Source organism: Adiantum capillus-veneris, chromosome 8, assembly GCF_014529385.1.
Source record: "Adiantum capillus-veneris isolate H3 chromosome 8, ASM1452938v2, whole genome shotgun sequence".
Classification (NCBI taxonomy): domain Eukaryota; kingdom Viridiplantae; phylum Streptophyta; class Polypodiopsida; order Polypodiales; family Pteridaceae; genus Adiantum; species Adiantum capillus-veneris.
In genome coordinates, this window is record NC_140938.1 from 79469973 (window position 1) to 79484039 (window position 14067).

General features: G+C 41.2%; 2 pseudogenes; both read right to left on the reverse strand.

The window, feature by feature from the left end:
• Positions 1 to 444: 444 nt before the first annotated feature.
• Positions 445 to 2821, reverse strand: LOC147452421 (uncharacterized; annotated as a pseudogene).
• Positions 2822 to 6761: 3940 nt separating this feature from the next.
• LOC147452422 (uncharacterized) lies at positions 6762 to 7255 on the reverse strand (annotated as a pseudogene).
• Between the last annotated feature and the right edge of the window lie 6812 nt (positions 7256 to 14067).

Consider the following 14067-nt stretch of genomic DNA (forward strand, 5'->3'; position numbering starts at 1 on the left):
AAGGCTTGCCCCCTCCTATGTAGGGATTGCTAAAGTCTTTTGGGACACACACAAAGGATCCAATTCCCCCAATGTTTGACCTTTGAACACACACCTTTGAATTTTGGAACCTTAGCATTTTGGAAGTCTTAATGGGCTGAACCTTAGGGTCTTTTAAGCCCATTGTTGCACATGGATCTTTTGCAGATGGCCCCCTCTTTGGATCCCTACTGTGGCCGGTCTGCTAACTGAGTCTTACCAAATGACGAGGGAACATTCTCGAGCAAAGAAAAAACCGAGCTACTTTCTCACAAACATTGAGCTTTGTTATAAGCAGCATCTCATGTGGCATTCTATCAGTATTGCAGGCACAAAATATTTTATTTGAGTTTTTTGGGCTTTTTTCCCTTGGATAATTCATAAAAATAGAGTTAAATTGTAAAAAATACCGATTAATGGGAAAACTTTCCTAGGCTAGAATCTACCATAAAGGGAAATTTGTATGATTTTGCCTGGGAAGATTGATGCCAACTCTCTAGACCAATCAAGTTGATGGATCTACTTCCATACCAAAATAGTTCTCTTTACCAATTGTGACCACTATATCAACAATCAAGTGAATGGATCCACTTCCATACCAGAATATAAAAACCTTAAATTATACCATTAGAACTACCATGGAATCTAACCATGACCCCAAACCACCTATCCTACCATGAAGCTCTCGGATTTCTATAGTACAAAGTCGCAACAACGTAAAAAATTCCTCATTATTTGCATGAGCCTAGACACGGGTTCTTTATGATCCCTCCACAACTCTGACTTTTCTTCACTCCCATGAAGATATTGCCAAGTGCCCTTCTCCCGCTTCTTCAAAATAATTTTAATCCGAGTAAGCCTAATAATGACACTACATTTCTCATGTACGATAGCTTTACACATACACAACACACCCACACGATAATCACCCAGGCGATAGTACTTGCCATATGGACCTTCAACTCCAAGGATCTTGCCTTAAAATCCACATCAACGTCAATTTTCTCCTTGGAGGCCCCCTTGACGAGAGAAATCTAGATTTTTTACTTTTCAACATCCTAATCCTAGCTAAAACTAGACAAGCTTTGTAATGAGTTCATGATCTTTGACTTTTTGAGGTGGGAAGTAATGTGGCCTTCCCTTGATATTGCGCAGACAAGGCTGCTACCATTTCTAATGTCTATATCTCAGAGGATATAAGACTCTACACACGAGGTACGACGTCCCGTACTTGGTCAAGCTGAGCTTTGAGCTCTACCACGCTCTCTGAAATATTGACAGCCATTGCAAGCTCCACAAGTCTCTCTCTCTCTCTAAAAAAAAAACTATTGAAAACAGTCTGCGCTGGCGCGAACTATTTTTAGTAGTTTCTCTCTCTCTCTCTCTCTCTCTCTCTCTCTCTCTCTCTCTCTCTCTCTCTCTCTCTCTCTCTCTCTCTGCGCCGGCAGAGGACAAGAAGGGCGGACACACTGGAGCTCTTGAGTGCAGAGCCCAAAGATGCGGACAGCTGCTTGATACAGCCACAAGCGGTGACGCGGTCCGCCCTCACACCCTTGGTGAGGGAGTACAGTGACTTTACCTTGCCACAACACGTCGATGTTGATGAAGGCGTCGATGTGGTTCCTATAAGGTAGCCTGCACATGAAAACACCTTGCTTCGCACTGTCCCACACGAGATTGCCGCCTCCTCCTTCTCGGCAAGACTGCCTGCCACCACCAAACATTTCCATAAAAATATTCATGCACAGATGGCAACAGGTACAACACTCTCAACCTTAGAGCATATATCAAGCAGTTGAACTAAATAAACCCTTGACTAGCTATAGCTGCTGAAGCCGATCACACAATTGCATTTGCAGCACTTGCAATCCTTGGCCACAAGTCTGCGCACTCCTTACCAATAGGACCAGTAATTGCAGATCCTTTCATCTCGCCCTTAGGGTTTACTACTATGGCAACTCAATATTGAGAAAACAGTGAATTAGAGGGAAAGATCCGTTCTCTCTTTAGAATTTTTTGCTAGGGATGCACGTGTCCTTTCTTTATCTGTAGTGCAGGTAGCACCCTCCCACGAACTCCTCAAACACGTGGTTTTGCATCAAAACGAGCGAGGGAAAGCCTCCTCTCCCATTGCAAGACCACAGAGGCTGCGTGTATGTGTGTGAGAGACGCTTTGCTGAACAGCATCTCTCTCTCTCTCTCTCTCAATGTGTGTCAACAGTGCCGTGCTTTTGGCACCTTGGTAGTGATGTAGAGTTGAAAAGGAGCGAGCCAAAAGCTCACAAGCCCCATATCTTCTCCTTGCAGACCACCCATGCAAAGATTCCTCGAACAAGCTCTTGTTTCCCTTGCTTCAAGCTTGCCATCAGAAAGAGGAAGCTTTGCACGTCTTCATGGCATAGAGGCTCTGTTCTTCAAGTTGAAGGGGAGCAAGGGAAGTGCAAGACGGCAGTGGGGAAGGAGGTGGACACGCGTGCACTCGCGACAGTCAAGTATGGAATTTTTTTGTGGGATGGGAGTCCGGGAATAAAGGGGAGGAATTGACTTTCTTTTTTAGTGAGCTAGTATCACGGCAAGCATCACTTTCTTACGGAGATTAGGCTCCTTTCTTAACAGTGGACATCACCATGTCTCCCACACGCCCTTTACGGAGATAACGTACAGGTTCTTGGCTCCTGTGTTGTCTACACAGCTGCAACTGCTCCTACAGGAAGACCGACGAATTGAGCTGGGTGGCAAGCACACTTTGTTGCACAAACTTGTTTCCTAATGACCCTCTGCGCCCTCGCTTCGACATGGTCGCTGCGGCACCAGAAAGAACAAGAGACACTCACTCTCTCTCTCTCTCTCTCTCTACACCAAAAGATTTTTTTCTCTCTACCAAAAGCTTTAAAAAAAAAGCTACTGAAACCAGTCCGCGCCGGCGCGGACTGGTTTCAGCAGCTTTTTTTTTTAAAGCTTTTGGTGTAGAGAGAGAGAGAGAGAGAGAGAGAGAGAACTTTCCCTCTGCTCCCTCGCTTTGACATGGACGTTGCGGCACCAGAAAGAACAAGAGAGTCGACGACCCTCCGCGCCCTCGCTTTGACATGGTCGTTGCGGCACTAGAAAGAAGTCTCTCTCTCTCTCTCTCTCTCTACTAAAAGTTTAAAAAAAAACTGTTGAAACCAGTCCGCGCCGGCAGCTTTTTTTTAAGCTTTTGGTAGAGAGAGAGAGAGACTTCTTGGATCTCAAGCTACGTGTTACGGGTTATGTACGCGAGCGAGAGAGAGAGAGAGAGAGAGAGAGAGAGAGAGACGTGATGAGCGTTCGCATGGTAGGTAGAGACGCAACCTATTACCAAGAAGATGCATGTTGGAACCAATCTGCGCCGGCGCGGACTGGTTCTGACATGTTTCGCAAGGGCAGAGACTACTGAGAGAGCGAGCCAGATGGAGCCACAACGCGTCATACAAATGTAAGTAGTGGCCTACAATTGTTACTGCTAGGGGGCTGCCCCTTGCAAGGATCACGAGGTCATGAGACAGTGTTCAAGAAAAATCATTTTTCCAAATATACAAAATTCCTTTCCTTGCTTATTGCAAGAGGAAAATTCAAAAAATTAGGCTATCTTTTTAGATTTTTAGACTATTTTTATCTATTTTTGGGCGGCATTTTTCCTTTTTCCCGTGCCCTCAACCGGCATTTTTGAAATTGAAAACTGCACGATATTAAGCTGAGACACATTTTTCCCGAACACTGTTCACTCAGAGAGAGAGAGAGAGAGAGAGAGAGAGAACCTATACCCATGATATGCCATTAGCCTTTTACTTAATGGACGTAGCCCATCATCAAGATGGGAGGATGCATGCTCGAACCAGTGATCCGCACAGGCGAGACGGGTTTTGGCACGTTCCACAATGGTGGAGACACGGGAAGGGGGGTGGCTACATCCCATGTTACACAGTAGAGGATAACTTGGAAGCAGTAATAGCGCATGTCTCTCATTATTTTGTGGTCAAGTAGCATGTGATGTCTCATTACTCCACATTCAAGTATTGATCACTAATATTGTTACTCCATAACGGCTCCATCTAGTTGCTCATTTTCTTTGACCATCTGCTCTGAAAGGCATGTGGTATATGCTCCTTTTGTGTCCAAAATTTTGGCTTTGGCGTGATGATGACAGTGGTCACCCTTTTTCCATGGAAGCATCTCTCCTTCACAATGCATCATCCCTGTCATGCATAGCGCAAGCTTGAGCTCCATCGCCCCATCTCCAACTACCCAATGCATTCTGCTTCCACCCTCGTCACTAGCATTGTATTCTTTGCCTAATGATGGATTGCATGAGCAACAGTTCTCTACTGCACACATAGCTATTAGGTCAACATTTGGGTAATGATTAATATCTGCATTGTAGTGTTCATTTTGCTCATCTTTGTCGCTATGTCGGCTCAACTCCTGAAGCACATCTAGGAAAATAGAAAAAACTCTCTCTCTCTCTCTCTCTCTCTCTCTCGATTCCCATTGTAGGAATACCAGCCGGAATTTCTCAAAGAGGTCTCGGCTATCGATTTGACGATGCACCAGTTCATATTGACAATTTTGTTTAAAAAAATGGTGGTTCAGGCAAGGCCAAATATTGAAAAGGATGTGGAAGATTGGATACTAGAGTAAATCACGCAATTAGTTGGGCTTCAGAGTCTCCTTTCTTTGGTAGCTTGTTGGTAGAAAGGTAACATGACTGTTGGATGACTTATCTATGCCATCATAGAAAAATTCAATGAGAAAGCATGAGAGCTCATAGAAGCCTACATGTCGCAACAAAAAAGAACATGCCTATTAGCCTCATAAGAAGGTCCTTCATGTCAACCCCTAAAGATTTTGCACTTCTATAAGGTTCTAACATGCAATGCTTTTTGTTGGTCGGTATGCACGTTCTTTTTCCATTTAATGCAAGGAAAGAATTTCAAGATTAGCCAAGCATTGGTTGATGAGGAAAGGAATTTGAAATGAGAGGGCGGGAGACCTTAGCTATCTATGGTAGAACTATTGCTTTGGGCCAAAGACTGGAGACACATTATTGCGAGGTCCTTTCACTTTGTCAGGAGACCATGGAGAGCTTTGGCACATAGAAAATATTATGGGAGAGCATGTTTATGCTATTTATCATGAGGTTTCTTAGTTCTACAAGGTTGTTATATCTACTTCTCCAATATAAAGCAATGTTTGTTCCAAGATCTCATCAGTATTTATCGAAGAGGATCTCCAAGACAACATCCATCACTAGATAAGTCTAGTTGATATCATTAGATGCCTACCATTGCATACCAACATTACCATCGCGTTTAGTTAACCTCAAGAAATACAACATTTTTGTGATCTTCCATTACAATATGATGGATATATTGCTTTTGAGATGCCACCACAATGTGACAACTCAAGCATGTATGGTAAGGAACAACAATTATGGGAACTCTTCGACAAAATATGTGACTTGCAGTAGGGACTTATTTAAAGGTGTGATACACTTTAATAGGTGTTGGGTAATTTCCTTTTCATGAGTTGAGGTGTTGGGTGGTGGAGTCCAACAAGTCATGATTATTTTCTTCGATATAGCTTGCGCTTGCATCAATTTGTCAAGGGTGTTTCTCATATTTGCTCAAAAATTAGCTTTGCTCAATTTTCTTTGCTCGTTGATTGGAAACCCCTCTGCTAGCATAACCAATATTCTAGCTTTTTCTCCCCTGGCACTTCCCCATATTAAATGATCAATTTAACATGAGAAAATCATTTAGGAGAATTAGATATTGATTATTATGACAAAGTTTTTCACTATTATTTTCCTTTGTGGGACATTCCCACCGCACTGGGCTCGAGCATAGCATAACCCTCCACTCTATGTACTTCTTCCCGTCTTCATACCTTCTTGCCATAGGTTTGAACTAGTCGCATCCACCACCTTCGATCATAAAGATTATTAGTTTTGAGCAAAAAGCATCGGTCAAGCACCAATTCAACAATTTCATTTCCATCACTCAGTAGTCGGCCACAAGGTCTCGTCACGTCTTCTTCAAGTATAAAAAGAGCCTTCAATAACCTCGAACCACTAGGAATTTCAAGAAAATGTCTTGCTCACTGCTACATCACAAACAAGTGGCGTTTGGAAAAGGCCTTTACTTCATAGATCATATACATCAAATCAAAGCCTCATCGCCATTGTTTCAATGAGCTTCAATGCCATCCAAATGGATAGTACTCTGGGAAAAAATCAACCAAAAGCTTTAAGTGCTTTGGCAAGAGCACCATAATTAGCATACATATATAAAAAAGAGCACTGCCAAGTTGGATACCCTGTCAAGTAGTGTCCTGCAGACATCTTGATCAAGATCCCATATTATAAACCTCATAACACCTGTATCCAGCATCCCTTGTCTCATTCCCAATCTTGTGATATAAACATTTGCTCCTGTCACCTGCGACAAAAAAGAACACTTGTAGTTTCTACTAGAGAGTGCTCCATCCTTGTGTACCTGTCTCCTAGCTGCATGAAATACCTGGTGAATGTCCCTACCATTTGCCTCCAAACTGCCATGCCTGGGCTTCTTGCACTTCCATAGGTAGACCATCTTCAGATGCACCACCATTGCACAACCCCTAGTTGAGCATTCATGCTCAACCGCAACATTATTTAAGTAAAACAAGATGAGAGATAGAGGTAGGAGAGATATACACAGAGATTGCATAAGAAAACCATAGTAGAATTATAGATAGTATAGAGACTGTCAGCTACATCACCCTCCAGGGTCAGATGGAAAGCGAAGAATTCCATCAAGAAAAATTTGAACTCCACTTGGATAGAAAACAAAGCATCTTGTCCCATATAAACCATGACAATCGCCACATGCCATTGGCCATAACCCTTAATCTATAAGTAAGACATATCCCATCCTTTGATTCCATGTATAAAATCAATGTAGGCCACCGATGCCTTTCATAGCATAGATCTTCAGCACTATGTATCCATAAGCTTTCAAGTATAGCATCACTTGAAGCACGTGCATCATAGGTACCTGCTTCGCCACCTGCTAAAGAGGACTCCATAGCACAATCCACCTCATATGGGTAAGAAAGCCGGTGCATAATGCCTTGCAAAGAAACCTTCAATCAAATCAACCAACATCATACCACAACCTTGTAGAACCTTGTCTCCTGCATCTACTTGCTGCATAGCCAATACTACATGCTCTTCATACATACCATTGTCTTTTTCTTCAGTCCCTACTGTTGTCCCAGCCTCAACATCTAGATTTGCAATACATGATTCGAGAGGTTCTACTTCACAAGCCACCTCCACAACTGGAATAGTATGACGCTCTTGAGCATGCTTGACAGGGCAAGGTTTCCCAACCCCCTTGCTTTGCATTGCACCTTCGTTCACATGACCTGTGTCGGATTGCCTATCTGTGGATGTGGACTCATCCTTCCAATTGTCACCACTGCCAAAATCCCAACAGCTTGAATCTGGATCCTCCTTGCCATAAACCGATTCTGTAACCTCATCTTCATCTTTATGTTGCTCCACAAAAGCTTGTCCATCGACCATCTTTTCTTCATGTATATCCTCTTTGACAAATCTGTCACCTTATTCGTTGATGAGGTTATCTGCTTCTTGTATAAATGCATGACAAACAGGAGGCACCAATGGAACAAATGGATCATTACGGCTTACCCATGGCAAAATGAATGCTTCTTGGATGCTTATAGCCGCATGTGGCTTCATCGTATGTTGCACCGCTATCGCTAAAACAAGACCATAATCTGTTGGCTTTAACAAGCGCGCTTCCAACTTCTTTTTTGCTTTCTTGCTCTTTGCCTTGCCTTGCTTTCCTTTTCAAAATTTCATCATATCTTTAAAATTCTTATTGAGTTGCAAAGAGAAATAATCTTGTTAGTGTTCCTCATTGCATAGAAAGAGCTATATGCATTATTGAAAAATGTAAAATTAAAAGTCATAAACTATCAAATCTTCTTTTCTTTCTGAACATCAATTTATGTTTCTCATGCAATTAGCATAATATAGACTTTTTGCATCTACTAATATAAGGACGAGATTATGTCAAGAAAAAGATCTAGCTTCCTTGTACTTTCTAGTCACTTATTCAATATAGCTTGCAATCAAACGTTTTCACAAAACATAGAAAAATGTGTACATAAATAAATCCAAATTCATATTTACAAGGTCAAAATTGTTTGTTCCATGAATGATATGATTCAAGTACATTATTATGCAATTGAATAACACTACAAGAGGTTGTGTGCTCTTGTGACGCTGTTAGCGATGGAAATACACTGGGTTTTTATAACCCCCGGCGTCGCTAAAACCGTCGCTAATAGCGTCGCTACGAGAGCGTCGCTATATGCAACGCTATAGGCGTCGCTATAAGCGTCGCTATATAGAGACGCTCATAGCGACGCTCATAGAGATGGTCATAGCGACGGTTATAGCGACGTTTACACAGAAGTCTATAGCGACGCTTATAGCGACGCTCCAGAGCCATAAATAGCGACGGTTATAGCGACGTCCGAGAGAATTTTTTTTTGGTGACAGAGCATTGAATGCCCTGCCACCCATCAACCATATTGTACTTGATTCACTTTATAAAGAAAGTGAAAGGGTAGATAATAGACCCAAAATAGTCACCCACAAGACGCATTGTTTGCAAAATTGACAAGCGTAAAATTGACAATTGTACAAATCATAGGCAAAATGAATTGATTGGCAAATGTAATAATGACAATTGTACAACATCATAGACGTATAAAATCCGTCTCATGATACATAAGCTATGAGAAATCCTAAACTAATGCTATCTAGCTACGGCTAAACTGACGTCGTCTAGTCAGACGTCTCATCGCGTCCAAGCGGCGTATCTGTCGGATTCTGCAAAAAAAGACAATAAGACAGCTTTCAGTAAGTATAAACATATAACGACATTTATAAAACAATACAAAAAATAGAAAAGAGTAAACCCTAATACTAACCATGCCGCCGCGAGAAGTGAGAATGTCCATCAGGGCGTTTAAGCCCTTCCTGCCTGCGTACTAGCGCTCGTACGGTGTGGGATCACGTCCTGTCATCGACCACTGTCAAAACATACAAAGATTTCATTATGTTAGAATTAAAAAACTGATAAACCCTAAACTATCGAACATAAAGAGCAATGTGAAAAAAATTACAAAATCGGCCTCAAATGATGCCCATCCACCGCTCCCCAAGTGGTGCGAGCTCCCTGCCTCTACTCTCGCTTTGGCTGCATCCTTTTGTTGCTTCCACTTGTCTGGATTCTCGCTCCTGCTTTCTTCGCATTCTTCCAATCTTCTTTGGCCAGCCAATCTGGCCTGTTCCATCCATGCTTGATTGCTTTTTGCACTTCGGAACGCTTTTGTTTGCAGTATTCGCGCATTCGAATCTTCATCAGGTCTTCATTGAAGCTCTGATCCCGTGTTGGAATGGGAAAATCATCATGAAGTATGCTGATGACTCTGTCTTTTAAATCACTTGGTACTTCACTCCATTTGTTTAGTATGTAGTGTCTAAACAGCTGAGAGCAAAGACCACGCATGCGCGAGATCACCTTCTTGCCGTCATCATCCATGATGATGCCGCCACTGAAGTCGACGGAGTAAGGCAAGCCCTCTTGCTCCAAAGAAAGATGTCTTGTCCGTCGCACAACATGCTTGCATTGATTACAAGGACATAAGACCCTCGTTGTGAGATAGGTGTTTCGGTTGGACGGTCCCACATCCTCGTCACTACTCATAATGAGGATAAAAATCTAATAACCTGGACAACAAATTTAATATTCTATTGGCATTCTTCGTCTTATCTCTCTCTCTCTCTCTCTCTCTCTCTCTCTCTCTCTCTCTCTCTCTCTAGTCATGTCCAATCCCCGCACACCTCGGTCTAGAGGTGCTCGGAGATCAGAACCACCGGGTTATAATCTCGTCTTTATTGGTCAATACCTATATTTGTGGGTACAAGAAATCTACAGACCCACGTCTACATGATACTGCATGTAGTGGACAAAACCCCTTTCCCTCTTCTCTAGCTGTAGCACTTTAGAGCATCTTAACATCTTTTCACAGTAGATCTTTTCACTGTTCGTCTAACTCTAAACCCTAAACCGTAAGTAATTCTTGCGTGGACTGGATTTAACGTAAATAAACGTAAATCTAACTAAAAATAAACCTATATCTAATTTAACGTAAGTCTACATCTAACCTAATCTTTAACGTCTTTTGGGATAGTTTCCTACGACGTTAAAACTCTCTTCTTCTTGTGTGTGTGTGTGTGTGTGTGTGTGTGTGTGTGTGTGTGTGTGTGTGTGTGTGTGTGTGTGTGCGTAAACCTAAATAAACCTAAGTCTAATCTAATATAACATAAATCTAAATCTAACGTAAATTATGTTATATTAAAAACAAAGAACTAAACTAACAGGGATTATAAGAACCTTAAAACTGATTTAACACATAATTTTTCACATAACTCGGCAAGAGTTGTCATTCTCATCACTAAAGATGTGAGAGTTAACTTCCGGCGGTGACGCTGCCTCATCTCCATCCACATCTGACGACAGCAATTGGCCCTTTGGACCGGTCTTGCTCTTGTTACTAACTTTGAAGTTGTTGTTGAATGACTAGAGGTTGTCTAGATGGTCATTGTGTCGGGGATGTAGTGACTCTTGCCGCCCTGAAGATCCACCTTCTTCCCTATCTTTTGGATCGACGGAGCCCACCATGAGTGAAGGCAGCAATACCCTATATTCCATTGAGGGCTTTCTTCACCCGCTTCATGCAGGCATCGCAGTCTATGGAGACCTAAATCTAATCTAATATAAAGTAAATCTAAATCTAGCATAAATAAACGTAAATCTAACTAAAAATAAACCTAAATCTAATCTAATTTAACTTAAATAAACCTAAATCTAATTTAACGTAAGTCTACATCTAACCTAATCTTTAACGTCTTTTAGGATAGTTTCCTATGATGTTATAACTCTCTTCTTCTTGTGTGTGTGCGCGTGTGTAGATGTGTGTGCCAATAAAAAGAGATAAATGGTATAACCTTTCTATCACCCATGCCAAGTATGATAGATTGGTTATGCCATTTCCCTCTTGAATAATAGGTCTTGAGTTCAACTCCTCGTCGGCTAGATCTTTAGGTCTTTTAATTTTAATTAGTTTCCTACGACGTTAAATTAGTTTCTCTCTCTTTCTCTCTCAATGTGTGTGCGTTTTTTTGTTTATGCATGTTTTCTCTCTCTTTTCCTCTCTCAATGTGTGCGTTAACGTTTTTTGTTTATGAATGTTCTCTTTCTCTTTTCCTCTCTCAATGTGTGCGTTTTTTGTTTATGCATGCTCTCTCTCTCTCTTTTCCTCTCTCAATGTGTGTGTGCATTCTTTGTTTATGTATGTGTGTGTGCGTTTTTGTTTATGTTTGTACTCTTTCTCTCTCTCTCTCTCTCTCTCTCTCAAAAACACTATGTGTGTGTGTGTGTGTGTGAGAGAGAGAGAGAGAGAGGGAGAGAGAAAGAAGGGAAGGGAACATGAGAGTGAGGAGAGGGAAGGAGCATACCTGGCTCTCCTTCCTCTCCTCGTGTGTGTGTGTGTATGTGTGTGGAGAAGAAAGAGAGAGAGAGAGAGAGAGAGAGAGAGAGAGAGAGAGAGAGAGGGAGAGCGTTACCTGCTCCTTGCTTGAGGGCGCCGAAAAACTCAGATCTGAGATCTGATTTTTTGGGCGCTCTCTTTTATTTTTTTTAGCCCAGCCGGCGTCGCTATGAGCGTCGCAAATTTACTTGTAAATTTGCGACGCTCATAGCGACGCCAGGATTTTTTTTTTTTTGAGCGTCGCTGTGTGAGCGTCGCTAATATGAATAGCCTCTTGTAGTGTAAGTCAACATTAATCCAAAGGGCCATAAATCATTATCTCATGTATCTAACAACATATGTTCATGCCTGCAAATTACAATCCAAACACAATTTACAAATACGTTGAAGTGCATGGTTGTAAACAAAAGATGAAATTCCCATGGAGCCATGATAGCTTGTGTCATTCACTAGATTTTTTGAGAAGTAATCTTTGAGATAAAATTTCTAAGATAGCCAAATTCTTCACTTATACGCATGAATATGCTAATAGCAATCGTAAAATTACATCAAGTGACATCAAATGAGATTGAAAAAGATTCCATCGATCTCTTACTACGATCCATATGTTATGCTCCACATTGGTCTCAAAGCATCTATCCATGCCTGTCAACACACAAAAAATTTAGTGAAAAAAAATATCAATAATACTTTTGGAGTCAATATATAGTATCACATAAGAGTTACCTAATCGTTTTCATGCCCCACAATAAAGAAGATGCAATCCCAATTGACCCACATACTTTCCTCTTGATAACGAGTCCTCCAATATAGTAATGCTTTTTTATTTTGAACATTAACACTTTGCACCAAGGCTTCTATAGTTGAATCTTCATGCACCTTAGCAATAACGATGTCACCTTCTTCCAGCCAAGGAGGAACACATCCCAAACTCCTTGGAAGTACTAATCTATGACGTCAATTACATCCACATAGTTCATACAAAACCTCTATATTATCCCTTGAACTTTGAAGAAAGAAGAATTTCCAAAAAATACAATGGACTGGCCTTATTATTGAGATACATTGATTCTTTTGAATTTTTTTGCATGACAAGCATTCCTCACACATCATACACACCATTAAACCCTCTTGCCATGGCATCAATTGTGACAACATCTTCTTGCTCCACTAAGAATATTTTTGAGAGCCTCCCATACAAGTTCAAGTCATGTTCACCAGCGACCACAAGATAATCCCGTATACTGTATTTTTCTTCATCTACAAAAACCTTGGAGTACTCATACCCAAAAGAGCATGGGTTCTTATTTGAAAGCCTCTTGACTGTTTCTTTCTCACCAGAACTTAATGAGAAGAGGATTCTTCTCAATTTGCGTCCAATAACTATCCCGTTCCGATTCAATAAAGCCTTGCAAGCACAAGGTGGCAGACAAGATGCAATAGTCTAGAATTATTGAGCCTGCTTCTCTGAGGTTACAAGAAAAGCACATTGTGAATGCCAATTGCAACACTCCAAGTTTTGAGAGTTTTCCACGGTCCAACCTTGAGGTTAGAGCAAGCAAGAGTGAATCAATTTGAAATACCTAACCACTCTGAGCATCCCCTCCTTTTCAACCTCTTTTTGCTTCCACATCCGTGTAAATAAGACACGACTGTGGAAATTTGTATAGGAAATTTCATTTGCGATATTAATTATTGGTAGAGATTATTAGATAGCATGATATACTCCTCTCAAAAGAGAAGCACGAGAAGCAATCATGAGATCCATGACGTAAAATATCATCAAGCATCTCACCGCGAGTCCTAGAGAAAGTAACAGCTAAAAATAAAATTGATTACCTCAATTATTATTACACTTTGAATAGAGACATTAACGTATCACTGTTAAGAAAGACTTAGATACCTGCCACATGCTCCAAGGGGGAGCTATTGGGGCCTTCATACTCCTCTAATAATATTCTCCAAGAATGAAGTAGCAAGCGACAAGTTTGAGTATCTTTCATTGTCCACCCTCTCTTTCTGGAGTAGCTAAAAAAAAAATGATCAATATCTATCAAAACTATCCCAAGTTTTCGTTGTTGTTCTCTAATTCCTTGCACCACGTTAATGATGTGAGGCAAACACCATTGAATGAACTTTTGGCGTTCTTCTGCCTTCAACATCTTGAAATGCTTCGATGGATTCTTCAGCCATCGTCCTGAATGCAAAATTGTCTTGGGAATTGCAATAGTGACCTCCTTGACAGCTTTGTCAATATCATGCTTCATTGATGTAGAAGCCGTTGTCATCATCCTTTTGATATATTTCTGGAAAAAGTTCAAAGGTAACACATGCATGACATCATAAACCAAGTCCTTGGGGAGATCAAATCCATACAGATCATATAGTCTCCACAAGATA